Source organism: Cryptomeria japonica, chromosome 4, assembly GCF_030272615.1.
Source record: "Cryptomeria japonica chromosome 4, Sugi_1.0, whole genome shotgun sequence".
NCBI classification, from domain to species: domain Eukaryota; kingdom Viridiplantae; phylum Streptophyta; class Pinopsida; order Cupressales; family Cupressaceae; genus Cryptomeria; species Cryptomeria japonica.
The window spans coordinates 362,449,007-362,467,909 of record NC_081408.1 but is presented as its reverse complement, the minus strand read 5'-3'; positions in this window follow the sequence as shown (position 1 = coordinate 362,467,909).

Sequence of the window (18,903 nt, the reverse complement as noted above, 5' to 3'; positions counted from 1 at the left end):
TGGTATTGCAAAGCTCGATCATAGTGACTAGATGACGAATGTTATAGGAGTATTGTTGGAGAAACAATTCGACTAATTCCTTAAAAGATTTAATTCCCATAGGTAGGCTTGAAAACCATTCCATAGCTTGTCCTCCTAAACTCCTCGGGAAAAGGTGCATGAGATATGTTTGTTCGTGCATGAAATCCATACATAAAGCACAAAAATCTCTAACATGGTCTTGAGGATCTGCATTACCATCATATTTCTCAAACTTAGGAATCTCCACTCTTGAAGAAAATGGAGGCATATGAAGGTTTTTGTCAAATGGGAACGGGCAGATCATGTCTAAAGAATATTACGTAGATGATTTATCCTTGTTTTTCATTTCTTTGATTTCAGTTTGTAATGCTTGTAATTGTTTGTTTACCAATGCTAATGGTGTCTCTTCCTCTTTAGTGATAAGGCTTTCAATGTTATAATCAGTTGGAAGTTTAGTGCCTTGTTTTGCTAGCTCTAGAAAATGCTCTTCTTTTTCTCTAGCCATGATGATTTTCATCATTTTTCGGAAATCATTATCATTTTGATAGCTATTTATAACAATTTATGTAGGTTTGAAAGCTTTAGGCTCGCTAGATGAGGAATCATTGTCATTAGCATGGGTACTTATATTGTCATAAGTATTGTGTATAGCAGCTTCTCTTTCTTTCCTTTCTCCAGACATGGTGGGAGATAAGGGTTGATAAAAAATTGGTATATTTGATGATGAAGGTTTGTCAAATACGGGTTCTTCTACAAAGAATGGATTAGTCTATAATGAAAAGGACTATCCTTTACCTTTGGCATATTTCTTATGAGAACTTCTGGTTTTAATAGACATTTATAACTGATGTGACCTAGAGCTAAAAGTGATGCAGATGTCAAGATCAAATTGAAGCTAGTTGTTCGTTTGACGTAGTGATTTGAGAGAAGTGACTAAGACTCAGTCTAGTTTTAGGAACAATCTATCTTGTATAAGATGTGATCGAAGTAACTTAGTTTGATTTAGTTTGATAAGTAGTTGCTTGAACAAGTTGAAAGATGATCGACAAAATCATGCAACACATCGACAGGGGTACACTATCAAGATTGTTTATACTTAGGATTATGATGACCAGATTTACGCTCACTATAGACTGATTAGGCAAGTATGACAATTCTGGAAAATTGTGCAATCAAACAAGTTTCTAGACTGACAAAATCAGAAATTCGTACGACAGAGTATTCAGACCCAGATGACAATTTAGCAGGTCCCAGATGATACAGGTAGTTTCTCATACAAGTTGTTGCCTGTACTCACATGACAGTTTAGTGTTCTTTAGATGACAATCTAGTGAGGATAATGATTACTCATACGATAGTGTATCAAAGGTCGGACAACAATTCTCTAGGACCAGAACGACAATTTTGAGGACCAAGACGAAAATTTTGACAGGACAAGACGACAAATTGACAGGACCAATTTAGATTCGTATGACACAAGTATACAACCAGACGATAATTCAGTAGACTCGTATGACAGAGGACTAGATAGAGATGAGATTCTAACATGGAAAGAGTTTTGTTCATTGACAGAGATGAGATTTTGACAAGGGTAGAGTTTTGATCACTGAGTTTTTGATGTTTTTGATTGTTTTCTCCAGTTTCAATATTTTATTTTTAGTTTCAGGGATAAAAACACAGTAAACACACAAGATGTATAATGACTTCAAGAACAACATGCTAACCCTACAGAAGCTGGATTAGAGAAGAAAACCTTTGCTTGCAGACTCAGGTACACACCCAATAGCTAATCGGAATACAATCGCTGAGTCTCACGCAATGGATTCTCAACACCGTATTAGCCGATTCCAAATGCTAATGGAGCCACAAAATGGCAAGTATCTTGGGAGAGTTACTATCGCTCTTGCACAAAGATTATCCCTCTTTCAGAGGTGAATCGGGTAGCCTCTATCTTATAGTTCTTAGTAAGGTATTCCATTCGAAATTACCCCTTGAAGTCATGCAAGCATGATTGAGGCCTATAGCCCGACAAGGTACCGAAACAAGTTGTAGTCACATAAACGTGATTGAGACCGCGAGGCCTTACAAAATGCCCGATATGAGAGATCTCAAAGAGAAAACTTAAATAATCCCATCCTCTGAGACTTTAATCACTAGAGGCCTATTTATTATAGTGAGTTGGAATGCTCAGGTCTAGTTGTACTCACTTGGGTCATTCTCACAGGGTGATTACTTTTTCCCACTCTGACAAGCCCGCTAAAGGTACACAAATCTCAAAACTTCAAAAAAGCTTTGAGGGTCTAGATTTCTAATTGTCTGTGCAGACAAGAGCATACTCTCCTCCTTTTAAAATTTTCTTAAAACACAAAAGATAGATTTGTTCATTAAACATATAGCAATTTAAGTGCCTAAAATGAATTTAAAGAATACACGATATTCACTTGAATCTCCTCAGGCAACCTGCAAAAACAACGAATCAGTAGTCATATTGTTTTTGTGTGACAGGCGTGTTCTTCGACAAACATTCTGCCAAAAAACTGGTTAGGCTGTAAAAAAAATCTCTCAGGCAAACAAAAAACAAGCCAGGGTTAGCATTAGTATCATAAAAATTCAATAAGAAAAACCCTAAAAATGAAGTCTATTTTTTATACGAGAAACCAGGAAATCGTACGATAATTCTCACCTAGTCATACGATAATTCACCATGGACCGTACGAGAACTGCAGATTGTCGTTTGGGCCTCTATGAAAACTCGTACAAGTTTTAGCAGTAACTGTACGGAAAATAAAAATAAAAAAATAAGCTGATCTGTAAGGCCGAAAATTGTAGTCTCCTGCCCCACAATGGGCACCAAAATGTGTGTGTGAAAAGTGGATAAATTCTGCAAGCTATAAGACACAACACTTCAATTAAGTCATTGCATGCATGGTTAGACATATATAATCATGAATATAAAAACCATAACAAATCAACCTATTGTCTTCTAAAAGATTCGAGTATAGACTTGCTCTCAGATTTGTCTAAGCAATACCAGTGACTAGACTACACCAAGACGAAAGATTTAATCTTTATGAGCATAAGAATAAGCTAAATGTATGCAGGATTAAGCTAGATAAATGAATATTAAGCTAGATGAATTGATATTAAGCTAAATGAATGAATATTAAGCTAGATGAATTTAGGAAATCATGATTAAACTAAGTATGCAAAAAGCTAAACTAAGATACAATAATATCAAAGCACAATATCTTCAATGACTCTAGAGCAAAAACTGCACGATAACAATAAATCTCTAAAGTGTCTTGAATGAGAGATGAAAGCTGAATTTATAGAGACTTAAGAGAGAGACCAAAGGTCAATATTGATTAACAAGGAACGGTTGAGATTCCTCTAGAAAAAGCACAATCCAGATTAATTGAAATAATTGAGAGATCAGATTAAGTTAACCTTGAGATAGGTTCCAATTATAGCTTGAACGAATGCATTCAAATTATAAGTTTGAGTTTGCATTGGAGATAAAATTAGTTGATTCCATGCACTTGAGATAAAATTTAGGTGATTCCATGCACATGAGATAAAATTAGCTCAAGATTTTTATTTAGAAAAAGCCTTTTCGATATAACTAAACCTCTTTCCTTAAGAAAAACTTTGAGTTTTAATTTTAGAGAAAATGATTAAATCAATTTAATTCATTTTCCGATTTCTCAAGTTATCTCAATTTTAGAAAAAGAAATATCTTAAGTTTGATTTCTTCTCTCAATTTAATTCTTTTCTTTTGTTTTCAATTTAACTCTTTCTTTTGCAAATAAATTCCTCTTTTTGTGATTAATTTCTTTTTGTAAATTAATTCCTCTTTTTGTGATTAATCTCTTTTTGTAAATTAATTCTTTTTTTTTATGATTAAATGACAAATTTATTTATTAATTAAATACGATAGGATATTTAATTAAATAAATGGGATATTTGATCAAAATGATTTGCTTGGAATGATTTAATTAATTAAATAAATACTTAATTAATATAGAGTGATTTATAAGCCATGTAACATTAATGATTGAAGAATCAATTAATTAGGTGCTCAAGATTGATTTAATTGTCTTTGGTTAGGACCTTGGTGTTGTTGTTGAGATTAGGTGCCCATGGTTTAGGTGACCATTTTTAGGGTATTACACATGTAGTGCATCTAATGTCTTCTTACAAGGTATGAAATGAGCCATCTTCAAAAATCTATCCACTACCACAAATATAGAACCATTCCCTCTCGGTGTTTTAGGAAATCCAAGTATCAAATCCATGCTTATATGCTCCCAAGGTCTTACCGGTGTTGTCAAAGGTTTATATAATCCCACATTCTGACTACTACCCTTTGTAACTTGACAAACTCTACAACTTTGCACATATTTCCTAACATCCTTATGAATCTGGGGCCAAAGGTAATGCTCACTCACCAATGCTACTGTTTTGTCAATACCAAAATGTCTGGCTAATCATCCACTGTGTTTCTCCTTTATTAGATTCTCCCTCATAGAATTCTTAGGTATGCACAATTGAACTCCTCTGAATAATATCCCATCCTGAATGAAGTAATCCAACCACTTGCTTCTATCTATCATAACCAGTTCTCTACATGTCTTCCAAGGTTCTACAAAATCCTAGTCACCATCATACAAGGTCTTAAATTCCTCAAATCTTAGTATTGTCACTCTCATCTCTGCCAGTAAATTCCTTCTCCTACTCAGTGCATCAGCAACATTGTTATATTTCTCACTTATATGCTTCATCACAAAGGTGTAACTCTGCAAAAATTCTACCCATCTCATATGTCTCTGATTCAATTTACTTTAACTGTTCAAATACTATAAAGCTTGATGATCTGTATACAACACAAACTCCTTAGGCAATAGGTAATGTCTCCACTTCTTCAAGGCTTGAACTATGACATAAAACCCTTGATCATACACTGAATATCTCCTCTGGGAATCATTCAATTTCTCACTAAAATAAGCTAATGCTCTCCCTTCCTAACTCAAGACTGCTCCTATTGATGTTCCACTTGCACCACAATCCACCTGAAATACTTTATTGAAATCCGGTAAAGCTAACACAGGCTGCTCAGTCACTTTCCTTTTCAACAACTCAAAACTTTTGTTTGCTCTAATGGTCCGCTTAAATTCCTTCCGATCTCCCCTCATGGTCTCATTCATAGGGTTACAAATTGAATTGAAATTTTTTATGAACTTCCGGTAGAAACTAGCCAATCCATGAAATGATCTTTACCTCTCCAATGCTTTCTGGTGTAGGCCACTCAACAATTTCATTTACTTTCTCAGGGTCCATCTTCAAACCATCCTTGGATGTCACAAATCCCAAATAGACTGACTCATCTTTCATGAAAGTACACTTCTTAAAATTTATCAACAACTTTTCTTCTCTCAACCTCTGCAAAACTTGTCTCAAATGCAACAAATGCTCTTTTTTTATCTTCCTGAAAATCAGAATGTCATCCAAATATACAATAACAAACTTACCCAAGAATATCTTCAATACCTCATTCATCAGCCTCATGAAAGTACTCGATGCATTAGTTAACCCAAAAGGCATCACCAACCATTCATACAATCCTTCATTTGTCTTGAATGTTGTCTTCCACTCATCTCCTTCTCTGATCCTGATATGATGATATCCATTCTTCAAATCTATCTTTGTAAAGTATTTGGATCCGCTCAAAAAGTCCATTATGTCATCCATCCTAGGCAAAGGAAACCGGTATTTCATTGTGATCTTGTTTATTGCTCTGGAATCGGTACACATTCTCCATTCTCCATTCTTCTTAGGTGCTAATACTGCTGGTACTGCACAAAGGACTTAGAATTTCTCTGATCAAACCTTTCTTCAACAACTCCTATACTTGTCTATTTAGTTCTTCATTCTTCATCGATGGCATCCGGTTTGCAACTTTGTAAGGCAAAATTGCTCCAAGAACCAAGTCCATGCAATGACTAATACTTCTCACATGTGGCAATCTGGTTGTTCCTCTTCATGCTCCAGATTCTCAGTCTTCCTAGGAATTAAGGCAAAACACACATTCTCATGTCTCGATCCATCCAAGAATTCTCTTCCATCCACCAAATAGATTCTAGCATTCGTACAGACTTCACTCTTCAAAGGTTCCCCCAAGGACAACAAGGTTTGCTTCATCCCATTGACCACAATAGTGTATGTATTCTTCCCCCCATCATGTATTTCCTATCTATCAAATTGCTAAGGTCTACCCAACAAAAGATGACAAATATCCATAGGAATAATATCACACAAGACTTCATCATGTTAATTCCCAATTTTCAATTTCACCAAACATTGATCACTTACTAACAACTTTTGTTCATCTCGAATCCATGCTATGTGATAAGGCTTAGGGTGTTTCAATCTTTCCAAATTCAACTTATTCACCATCTCTTCTGAAATAAGATTATCTGAACTACCACTATCAATAACAACTTTACAACACTTACCATATACCTTACATCTGGTCTTGAACAAATTCTTCCTCTGCAAGGGCTCTTCATCTCTCCTGATATGACACAAAGATCTCCTCATCATCAACAGCTCTCCATCTTCTGGTTTATTATCTGATCTGATGGGGTTTTCTTCCACCATTGCTTCTCTTCTGGTATTCTTTGTCTTCGTACACTCTAAAGCATGATGTCCTTCTTCTCCATAATTAAAGCAAGTTCCTCTAAATGTTCTTTTGTCTTGTCTTCCAAAATTCTCATTTCGGTAGCCATCTAATTCTCTCCTCTGATAGAAATTTCTATCTTTCCGATATGAATTACGTTCTTTTCTTACTTCCTTGTCCTTGTTTTGATTTGTACAAGTTCCTCTACCTCTGGTATATCCTCTTCCTCCTTGAAATATTCCTCCAGAAAACCTTCGATCTCTACCTCTCTGCCTCTCCTCATGTCTTTTGTTTATCTTTTCTTCTACCTTTAGGGCGTACTAGTAAGCCTCTTCAACACTCTGTAATTTGATCAAACTGAGTTCATCTTGTATAGACACCCGCAATCCATTCAAATATCTTGTAACTTGTTCAACTTCATCATCAACACGTTCAGATTTGATATTCAACTTGTAAAATGCTTCAGTGTATTCCTTCACACTAGATTCCTTCTGTCTCAAATTCTGCAATTTTCAGAACAGATTCACTTGATAATCAGCTGGCATCAATTTTAATTTTAGCTTAGCAATGATCCAATCCCATGTCTTGATCTTCTCTTTACCTCTTCTCTATCTATCAACCTGCAAATGCTCTCACCAAAGAGAAGCATGACCTTTCAACTGGGTACAGGCATATTTCACCTTCATTTCTTCTGTAGTATTTTGAAAATCAAAATATTTCTCCATCTACGAGATCCAATCCATCAATTCATCTGAATCCAACTTTTCATCATATTCCGTTGGGGTAAAATGAGGTTTAGTATTCGCCCTAATCAAAATCCTCAAAAACCTTTCCTCATCTGAATCAACCGCTGATGGGTTTACTTGTTTTGCCAAGGCTTCTTCACCTTCATCTTCACTTACATCTTCAATGTTTCGACCTCTTCTTTGGGTTATCTCCATGGCTTCCAGCCGGGCTGCTATTCCTCGCAATATTTCCATCATAGCAGGGTCTGCATTCCCAAATGTTGGACCATTCCTAGTTCCTCTTCGCGCCATCTTTACATCAGTCCTCCGCAGCTGTAGGTTGGATCCATAGTCTGCCACCCTAGAACAAAATTCTCAAGACAATGCAACCTCCGGAATGAAAACTCGCTCTGATACCACTTGAAGCAGTCACTAGTTAGGAGGGACCTCAAAGAGATAAATCTGGACCGTTCATCAAGAGGAAACACAACGGAAACACAAGGACATGATGGAGGCAATGTAGAACAGATTGAATTATAAAATTAAAACTGATTACAACCAACTGCTAACAACCGGGTTACAGAAACCGGCTAATAGACCTACTAAAACATTCTCAAAGTACATAATAGGTCACAATCGGGACCTCAAATATCAAGATCTATCTTCTATGTTTAGTCTAACTTCTTCGTTACATTCTAATGCTCTATTACAATGATTAGTATGATCCAAGGGGATCCGGTTGGCCCAAAAAGGGATCAAAATCTGAAGAACAAGACCTATCGTGCAAAACCAATAAGCTCGGCCTCCACAAAGGAAGTTCCTCAAAAAAATCTAAAGGATGAAGAGTAGATCATGGGAAAAGGTCGGCCACACGCCAACGAACATCAAAATCAATGCTCAGGGCTCCACAAGCTATGGAAGGGTATCTAGTAGATCATCAAAGAAAATAGGTCCAGGCAACTGGTAACAAAAAACTGTCAACTGGTAACAGGAAACTATCTTGGAAACCGGTAGCAATTTTTTGCCAAAAAACAATCCAAATGCTCCAAGGTTTAGGAATAACGAAGATGGTCAAGTCTTCAAGTAAAATCCAACTCCACGGGTTTCGGTGAGCCAAATTTGGGACACATAAAGAAATGTTGAAACTACAAACAAAAAGAAAAACATAAAGGAAATATTTTTTGTTTGATGAAAGATTGCTATGAACCGGGGATGCTCCTACATCAAACTGCCTCCTAATGCCAATGAAACTGAGACTCTTGTTTCCACCTCCCAAAGACCCCATTTAACAAGTTCTTACGGGTAAGTGCAAAAAGTTGTGTCCACTTAGTGTGGAAGTTTTATACTTAGAAAAAAATGGCAAATCACGTGGAGCACATGAGAAATGAAACAATATCTCGTTATAGTTCAGGGTCCCGAGTAAAAATTTAAAATGAGATCCCGTTTTGCGTCGAGATTCCTAGCCTAAATCTAAGAAACGAGATCCCGTTTTCAAAATGGGATCCCTTTTTTTTTTGTTTTTTTTTGTTTATTAAAAATAAGCCATATATATATATATACATGAAATATAACATTTAAGTATAAGTCACATTTCCCTTTGTATATTTGATGTATATATTGACAGGATGTTTGAGAGTGGTTTCAGATCTCTAAAAGTTATAATGCAAATTCTAGATTTTAGAAGATCTTATAAATTTTCAGAGTCAAATTTTAGTAATCAATAGTTCAACATTTTCTATCTCTCTTTATCTCAATCTCATTATCTTCCTTGATCTCTAGACTCGTGTCTATCCATATCTATATTGGCAAGATGTTTGAAAGTGGTTTCAAATCTCTAGGAGATAATGCAAATTCTAGATTTTAGAAGATCTTATAAATTTTTCAGACAGTCAAATTTCAGTAATCAGCAGGCTCCTATTAGCATTTTCTTGCTCTCTTTATCTTCTTTGAGCTCTAGACTCATCTCTCTCCATAGAGCTCTTCCTCTATCCCCTCTCTACCTCTATATCTCTTTTCTCTCTCTATCTCAAAATCTAGACCTATCTCTCTCACATCCCTAACTCTCTACTCTATGTCTCCTTTCTCTAGATACACACCTCCCCTCACTCCCTACCTACCTCTATTTCTATACATATATAATTCTCTCTCTCTCTCTAGGTATCTTTCTCACCCTCCCTACCAAATTCTCTTTCTCTACATACATATCGCTCCCACTCATGATCTCTCTCTCTCTCTCTCTCTCTCTCTCTCTCCACCCTTCCCTCCTTCCCTCTCTACTTTCATCTCCCCTCTATCTCCTCTCTACCTCTCTATCTCACTCTCTCCTTTCTCTCCCAAACTCTAGACCTATCTCTACCTATCTCTCACATCCTTAACTCTTTACTCTCCATCTCATCTATCTCTACACATCCCTGTAAGGAAGTTAAGTAGCAGAATAACTTCCTACACTAACCTTGAGAGGAGGCTAATGCAATTTTTTTTTACAGAGCGTCACAATAGTTACAGAAAATAGAAATAGATATAATAAAATTCAAACCATAACACAATGATTTATGTTGGGAAAACCCTTTTGGGAGAAAAAACCCCACACTCCAAAAGTTGCCCAATATATTATTTCGCAATTAAAATAAATTACAATATACTTGCAGAGAAAAATCTTCGTAGGAGTATCACTAATCAGAGATTCAAAGGTAATTAAATAGACATAAGACTCTTACACAACCTCTATCTCACGTACCTCATATATAGGAGATACAATACAAGAAACAATCAAACAGTATTACAAAACCATGGGCTAAAACCACCCAACAAGGTGTAGCCGACCTTATCTCCCTTCTCAATGCCCTATGACATGTTACAACACACATCAACACGTATCCCTTTCTTTTACAACTCATTTATATCTCTAATGTATTTTTTATTTTTTATTTTAGGAGTACAAACTTCCAGAGGCCATAACTTGAGAACTGTGTGTTCGATTGATGAACCATTTGAAGCGTCGAAAAGCTCATGAAGTTATCTATTGCCTCATAAAACTCTACTCCATTCATGCCCACTTTTCAAGACATTTTAGGGCCTCTAAAGTACTCAAAATCAAATTTAAACCTTTCATTGGACCCTTCAAAATGGAAAATTTAATATCTTCAAAACTAGCTATGATCTTGCGACGTAGGTTTACCGGAATGCTTATCTAGCCAATTGGAAGTTTCGGGGATAATTTTGCACCATTTCATTCTCAAATGAAAACTTACTATAAATAGTAAGCTCATGTAAATGCAAGGTTGAGACAACCTTTTCCCAACAAATCTCCCACTTGTCGAACACCTTGCAAGAGAAAAGGGAGTATCAACACAATGAATCAATTGCTAGGGGCCATGAAGCCCATAGACTTCGAGCACCATCTAAACTTCTCTATGCTCACAACCTTAGCTATAGAATTTGCAACATTCATCAAAGTTTCTACCTTAACCATCTTCACCCTGCCATCTTCGACCATAACTCTAACAAAATGATACTGAACATCAATGTACTTGGTCCAGGCATGAAATGCCAGGTTCTTAGCTAGGTATATCGCACTCTGACTATCACAATAAACTATCATGGCTCCTTGTTTTATTCCAATGTCTGAACACAGTCTCTTAAGCCAAATGGTTTCTTTACAAGCATGAGTAGCTGCCATATACTCTGCTTCAATAGTGGACAAAGCAACCATAGCCTGCTGCTTACCCATCCAACTAATTTCACCACCAAATAAAGTAAACATATAAGCAGTGGTAGATCTTTTGCTATTAATATCACCTGCCTAGTCTGAATCCACATAACTATGAATATGAAGGGAAATCACGTCTCCCATTGTATTACCATGATAGCACAAAGAATACTCTGAGGTACCCTTCAAATATCTGAAGACTCTTTTGACCGCATCCCAGTGAACTCTACCAAGATTAGACATGTATATGGACAAAACTCCCACTGCTTGGGAAATGTCTGGTCTAGTATAGACCATAGCATACATCAAACTTCCAACTGCACTTTATTAAGACATTATTCTCATGTCTTCCATCTCAGATGGGGATGTAGGACAATCTACAACAAATAATTTCATTCCAACTATAAAAGGAACATACAATAGTCTACAATTCTGCATGTTGAACCTCTGTAACACTGAATTCACATACTTACTCTGGCCTAGCCATAGCTTTCTATTCATTCTATCTCTTTTAATTTTCATCCCAAGAATATGTTTCAATGCACCAAGATCTTTGATTTCAAATATAGCAGTGAGTTGAGACTTTAGTTTTGAAATCATACCTTTCCCTTTACTAATGAATAACATATCATCAACTTACAATGCAATGTATAGGAAATGATCACCATCAGATTTAGAATGCTCAAATCCCAAAATCAACACATATGTATCAAATTTTTGGTACCACATCCTAGGACTCTGTTTGAGGTCATAAATGGATTTCTTTAATTTACAGACCAAATTACTTTTACCTTTCACCACATAGTGCTCCGGCTGTGTCATATAAATATCCTCCTCACAATCACCATGAAGGAAAGCAGTTTTCACATCCATTTGCTCAACCTCTAAATCATAAGCAACAACAATAGAAAAAAAAAACTAATGGATGTCATTTTTGCAACAGGAGAAAATATCTTACCATAATCAACACCCACAACCTGACAGTATCCTTTTGCAACCAACCTCGCTTTATACCTCTCAATGGTTCCATCTGAACCAATATTTTTCTTGAACACCCATTTGCAGCCAACAGGCTTCCATCCTTCAGGCAATGGTACAAGATCTGATGTATGATTCTTTTTCAAAGTTTTCATTTCTTCTTCCATAAAAATCTTCCAAGGTTCTGCATCATTCATACCTAAAGCCTCTTCTACAGATTTTGGTTCATCCACATTTGTATTCAAAGCAAAAATACATCTCCAATCATCAGGTGAATACCTTTCAGGTGGTTGTCTATGTCATGTAGACCTTCGAACAAGCTAAGTTGGAGGTTCTTCCTCCTCTTCTGAAGATTCAAATCTAGACGAGCTCTCCTCAACTTCCTACCTATCTAGGGGTCTTGATTCAACTCTTTCAGATGTAGAAGGGAATTGAATCATATCTTCCTTTTTAGTCTATTCTGGCTGCAATGTAACAAAAGGAGACTTAATTTCTCTAAAAATAACACTTCTAGTATGAATTACCTTTTGTGCAATAGGATCCCAAAGCTTGTATCATTTTACACCATAACTGTACCAGATGAAGATAAATTATGATGAATACTAAGAGGGGGGTGGGGGGTGTATTAGTATACCAAAAATCAATGAACTCAAACTTCTAAACAGTTTAGCAAATAATCGGTATATAAACAGTTTCGCTAATAAAGCAGTTAAGATAAATGCAAACCAAATAGAAAACAAAGTATTCAACCACAAAAGCACAATCACCATAACATAAGATGTTTTGACATGGAAACCCAAATGGGGAAAACCACAGTGAGTAGAAAATCACAAGTAACTAATCTGCAAAATAGAAACCGGACCGATTAAGGTCATGCAATGTTCTTCACTAGAACAGATCCTGTTAGGAATCTAGATCTCTGTTAGGAAATAAGTCCTGTTAAAGACTACCTTGTGAGAGGATTTCAGGTTCACATTTGTGAACCACCTTGTTAGAGGATTTATAAAGACTTTGCTAGGCCTACCCAGTTAAGGGTTTTAGACTTGTCGAAGATGTGAGTAATCAACAAGTGAGTGATCTAGATACTAGCACAGTATGCTTGGTTAGATCCTTGATAGCTAATTGTTAATGCATTTCAGCATTACTTTAGTCTTCAATATCTCCACACTCCTACAAACCTAATCTTCTCTTCTCTGATCGCACATACAAAACCTCATCATCATCTAAAACCCTAGACATGATGAAGGAGTATGATTTCATTTTGGTCCAATAGGATTGAATTACAAGTTCCTAGGTTCAGTGCATCTAGACACATTTGGTAACACAACACAAAATCACCACCAAAGTGTCGGTGGATGATAACTCGTCACAGAAATATTGGTTGGTAACTCATCACAGAGTATATCGGTTCATACAATTTACCGATTATCAGTTGTCGAAAATGAAGACTGGAAAAATGTTAACTACCGCTTTGTTCCTTCGTACCGCTTGATATCCTCAAACCGTTTGAGGTCTTCATACTGTTTTGGGTCTTTAGTTAGTTTGTGACCAGTAAACATCTTCTGCAAAACACCGATAGTCTAAAGACTATAATACATAATATTGGTTGGAACAAATATCGGTTGAGCATAACTCATACATCAAGAAAGTGTACACAAAGCAAGTGTGTGTCCATCAATGACAATCACATTATCATCAAAATTCCAACAATCTCCCCCTTTGGCATTGATGACAACACTTGGAAAATTTTTGACATCTAAGTGTTTTTACAACAAAAATATGCCATATGCAAAATTACTCCCCCTAAGCATATACACTATCCCTTTTGCAAAAATTACAATGTATACTACTCCCTTAAAGTGGTAACATGAAAGTATACATAACATTCACCAAAATTTTAAATACTACTCCCCCTTTGCCAACAATGACAAGGTACTGCAAAATAACCCATGTTTCTCATTATCATTAAAATTGAGTAAATGTTTATGACAATAAGGATGAAACTTGTCAAAAACCAATTTAAAATCATGCAAAAAAGTCTTCATGTCTAATGATCATGACTCAAGTAATGAGGTAGAAACCTCACTTTTGGTGTGCATCTGAGGTACATGTTCTTCCATGGCATCAGTGGTACTCATCTCTTGAGTTACCGTTAGGGCTTCTAGATTGAGAAATTACTTATGAAGAATTTGCAGTCTGGGAAATAAGACCAGTTGAAGCTCCTGCAAATCTCTTGATCGATTGTTGATCTCCACTTCTATCCTAGCAGACTGGAGCTGATAACGATGAACTATTTGCCCATATGTAGTGAAGGAATCATATGGCGTATTGAAGTTTCTTATGTATGCCTGCAAATATGATTGGAGTTTATCTTTTTGAGTGAAAACATCATCGCAAAATAGATGGGGTTGGCTGATTTTTCTCAACATGAGTTTTCCCTCATCCATAGCAATACTTATGTCCTTTTGTTGTTTATGAAGTTGTGATCGGAGCTCATTCAGTTTCTTAACTAAGACAGTATTGAGTTCCTTTTCATGCTTCTTCTTGGCATTTGCTTCAGCAACATCTTCCAAACATTGAACCTGGTCCTCTACAACAGTACATAGAAGTTTCAGCTTTGACAAAGAGGAATCGGTAGTGGGAAGGTTAGTACCAGGAATCAAACTAGTAAGAGTATCAACCATAGTTTGAATAACATCTTGTCCCTTTTTCCTCCTCAATGCTTCCAATCGTTCCTATGCAAGCTTTATGCTTTGAAGGAGCTCAAATTCATTCACAGATTGGAGATCAATAGGACTGGCGATGTCAACTAGTTTGGCTTGACTACTAGTTGCCTTGGGAGTCTCCGCTTGTTTGGCTTGTTCTGCTTCCTTCTCCTCTGTTGCTCTTTTATTTTATTCTTCTTTCTTCTTTTGTTCCTCTTCTTGCTTCTTCAGTTCTTCCTTCTTCTTATCTTGTTCCTCCTTTTTCTCCTCTTCTTTCTTCTTCTCCTCTTCTTTCCTGTTCTCCTCTTCTTTTCTCTTCTCTTCCTCTTTCTTTTTCTCTTCCTCTTTCCTTTTCTCTTCCTCTTTCTTTTTCTCTTCCTCTTTCTCCTCTTTCTCCTTAACAACCTTTTCCTTATCCAGTTTCTCCTTTTTTGCTTTTTCCTTGTCCAGTTTCTCTTTCTCTGATTTTTCCTTATTAGCCTTTTCCTTTTTTGCGTCTGGAGTGACATCTTCACCATCCAATGCATAAACATCAATAGTGTCCACCTATTCTGTAACTCTTTCTCCTTCACCATCAAACACCTCATTCGGTTTGGCTAAGGATAGGTCAGGTTCTTGTTCGGCCTTCTTGTTGGCCTCAGACACTTGATGTAATCGGACAACAACTTTAGCATGTAGATGAGTGTCCTTCTCCACTTCAGAGGTTCTTCCTTCTAGCATTCTGAGTCTTCTTCTTCTCATGAAGAAGAGACATTTATTCTTGTCCATAATTTCAAATAATTCAGAATTGGAGGCATCAGGAAAGTATTGAGCAAAGATTTTCTCCCTTATTTCTTGTTCTTTCTCAATGGCAATGCGCCATTTATTGTCCAAAGAATTGTATAAGGAATCAGGTGTCACTGATCTAATTTCAAATGGCAACCGGTCATTTACACACATATATTTTATCATTTCATGTTCTACTTCTTCCTTCTCATTATCAGAAAAATCATCAAAATATTATTTTAGGTCATCAAGCACCTTTCTCTTGACATTCTTTAAAGTCCTTTGACAATGTGTCAGAGGCTTATAAGAAGAGATGTCTATATTTACCGGTGCTGACGATGTAGGTGCATTATCGGTAGATTTAGCCTTCTTGCTTGATTGCCTAGTTTTCTTAGGCTGCACTACTGGTTTGGTATCCTCTAACTTCGGTGAGTTATTTTTGGTCTTCTGCTTCCTCTCAAATACTTTAGCGGGTGCAACTTCTAGTTTCTTCTTGGCAGGTGACCGCTTGTTCACTTTTGGGTTGGCTGAGGTTACCCGTGTCGATACTGATGGCACTACCTTTCCCTTTTTCACTGTAGGATCTTCAACCAGTGTTACCCTCTCTCAGTAGGTGTCAATTCACTTTTTCTTTGCATCTAAGGGTGAGGCAATAAGGGTAGAGGCATACCCATCCAACATGTCATACATTACTTCATACCCTATAGGTCCTACTTCTTCCTTTCTTAGATCTACCGCTTCCATTATGCATTCATCTACCTTTATGATAAAGCAGATGTCATCTTCATATTTTTTTACAATATCTCCAGAAATCCTCATCCTTTGGCTCATTTTCTGCTTGAATTCATCAAAATATTTATTCAGAACCTCAGGATATCCAATTCCTACCGCTTGGAGACTTTTCCTAATTTTCTTGGGTAACCGGTTGGTCAGCAGACCATTGAATATCACCTACTCCAAGAAAATAGCCTTGAAAGTAGAAAAATAGATCGACCAAAAGTTATCCAAACCAGAACCTTAAAGCATTATCTTGTTTAATGGACTTTAGGTTCAATAGCAATTTCTTCTGCAAACAGGTACACAAATCAAATGAGGCATCTTCTTGAATCATTCTATATGCAGCATTCACTGCAGTAGCGGGGACAGAGTTTATTCTATTGGCATAAAACACTCGGTAGCTGATCACCATGCAAGCATACTTAACCAAGTCATCTTTGATGGGATTGACAGTCATTCCCCATTGGTCGCTCAGAGAACCGGTGAGCTTAGTCATTTCAGTCTTGATGACCTTCCTTAAAGTTGGCACCTCACCAATGTTACAGAAACTAGTGATAGCATGAATTACTTCTGGTGTGATATCATGCATCCGCTCGAGGTACATTTTATCACCGTGTACTTTGCTCAAGATAATGCGGATGTGATCTTCCGTGAACTCCTTAAGAAAATAAACTACATTGTGTAGTTTCTTCCTCTCTAGGATACTATATTCAGGTTTAATTTTCTTGTCATCCCCATAGAATAGACCTAGCTAAGAAATGGATCACTAGGGATCCTAGGTCTTCCAATTTGCAATCAATATAAGCTTAAATATCTTCCTCAACTATGACTCCAGCAGGTATCTGGGATAGGGCATTGTATTTCATCTTCTTTTGTATAAAGTTCATTGAGTCTACAGGTGCACTAGGACTGGAGTGCGATGCAGAAGCCATGATTAAATGATAGACATAAATTTTGAGAAATACCTTCACACTTTGGAATTTAGGGTTTTGCAATGTCGCTCACAACACACCACTTCGGTTGCTGGATTACTGCTTTGATGTTCTTCACCTGATTGATTGAAAATGATCTTTGGATTCTTCTACAAGATTTTGAATTCACTTTGAATCGCTTGACGAATTTCTCTTTATCGCTCTGCACTTGAAAATTCTTCGCTCGAAAATAGATAAGTGAAAATAGCGTCAAAAATCCCTTTTAAACGATCTTTCACCTACCATAATAAATGCTCCACCGCTAGGGTACAACCCTAATTTTGCCTTTTACCACTTCAAAATCTTCTGTCGATTGACAAGTAACGTATACTGGTTAAGGTCTTTACCAATATAAACTGGGGGTTCAAATATTTCACCGATATGCTCCCCCTAAGCTTTTCTAAAGCTTAGTTTACCCGTTCATCTTGTGACACTTCTTCAGGTTTCTTTTCCCATGTTTTATTCATTCCCGCTTGAATGATTTCAGCATCAATCTTCCCTTCTGGAGTGATTAGTATATCATCTGATAGGTTCTTTATCATTCTGCAGGTTCTAGCAACGTGTCCCAGTTTGTTGCAATGATAGCTTGCCATTCCAGGTGTTCTCCATGGTCCATTGTTCATACTACCATTCTTCCTTCTGCATGTTGCAGCAGTGTGACCGCTACCATGATAGATCAAACAGGTTGCTCTCCAACCAGTTGCCTCTTGATAGCCACCACCACCTGACTGATGGTCATAGGCATTATACCGGTTTGGATTCTGGTTCACAGTGGGTTCCGGGATAACTCCTTGAGTCCTTGGAGGGTATCTCCCAATGTTGTGCAAAACAGACCTGCACTCAAATGCTCTATGCCCAAACTTGTTGCATGCATAATAGTTTCCATTGAATTTATTGGATCTAGGCTTATTGTTTAGAAAATAAGGAAAATTATTGTAGGCCTTATTTCTACACACATTAGCAGTATGTCCTTCCTTGAGACAATTAAAGAAAATAGGTTTAAACTTTTGCTTACATTTATCCTTTGATGTTGGTTTCTTCTTTGATGCTACATCTTTTGTTCCAGAGGTCTCACCTTCCTCATAACCAGGGAAACCAAGTCCAGTGGTATTCTTTACCGGTCTTGTTGATTCAAGCTTTTTCTCCAGCTTAGCAGTACTCTGATTGAATTTGGCAAGTATCTCCTTTGTCTGAGTAAGTTCTTTGGTAATAGAAGCACTGGATTCCTTCAAGGTTGCATTCTCGGAGATAGCCATGTTTAGTTCACCTTGCATTTCTTCTTTTTCCACTTTACTCTCTTGGAGATGAGCGGTAAGGGCACTGATTTCTTGCTTTAGCTTGGAGATCTCATGATCTTTGTCTTTTACCAGATCTTCAGCTTTCCTTCGGTTCTCAAGCTCTTGACACATTCTAATAGTCAGTCCTTCCAGTTCCCTTCTCAAGTTGGCATTGGATTCATTCAGTTTTTCAACTTCTTCAACTAGGGCATCCATGTTTGCTTCATCAGAAGAACTATTTTCAATAAGCTCCATTAGTTTCTCAGCATGCTCTCTTCTTTTTTCCAGAGAGGCTTTAT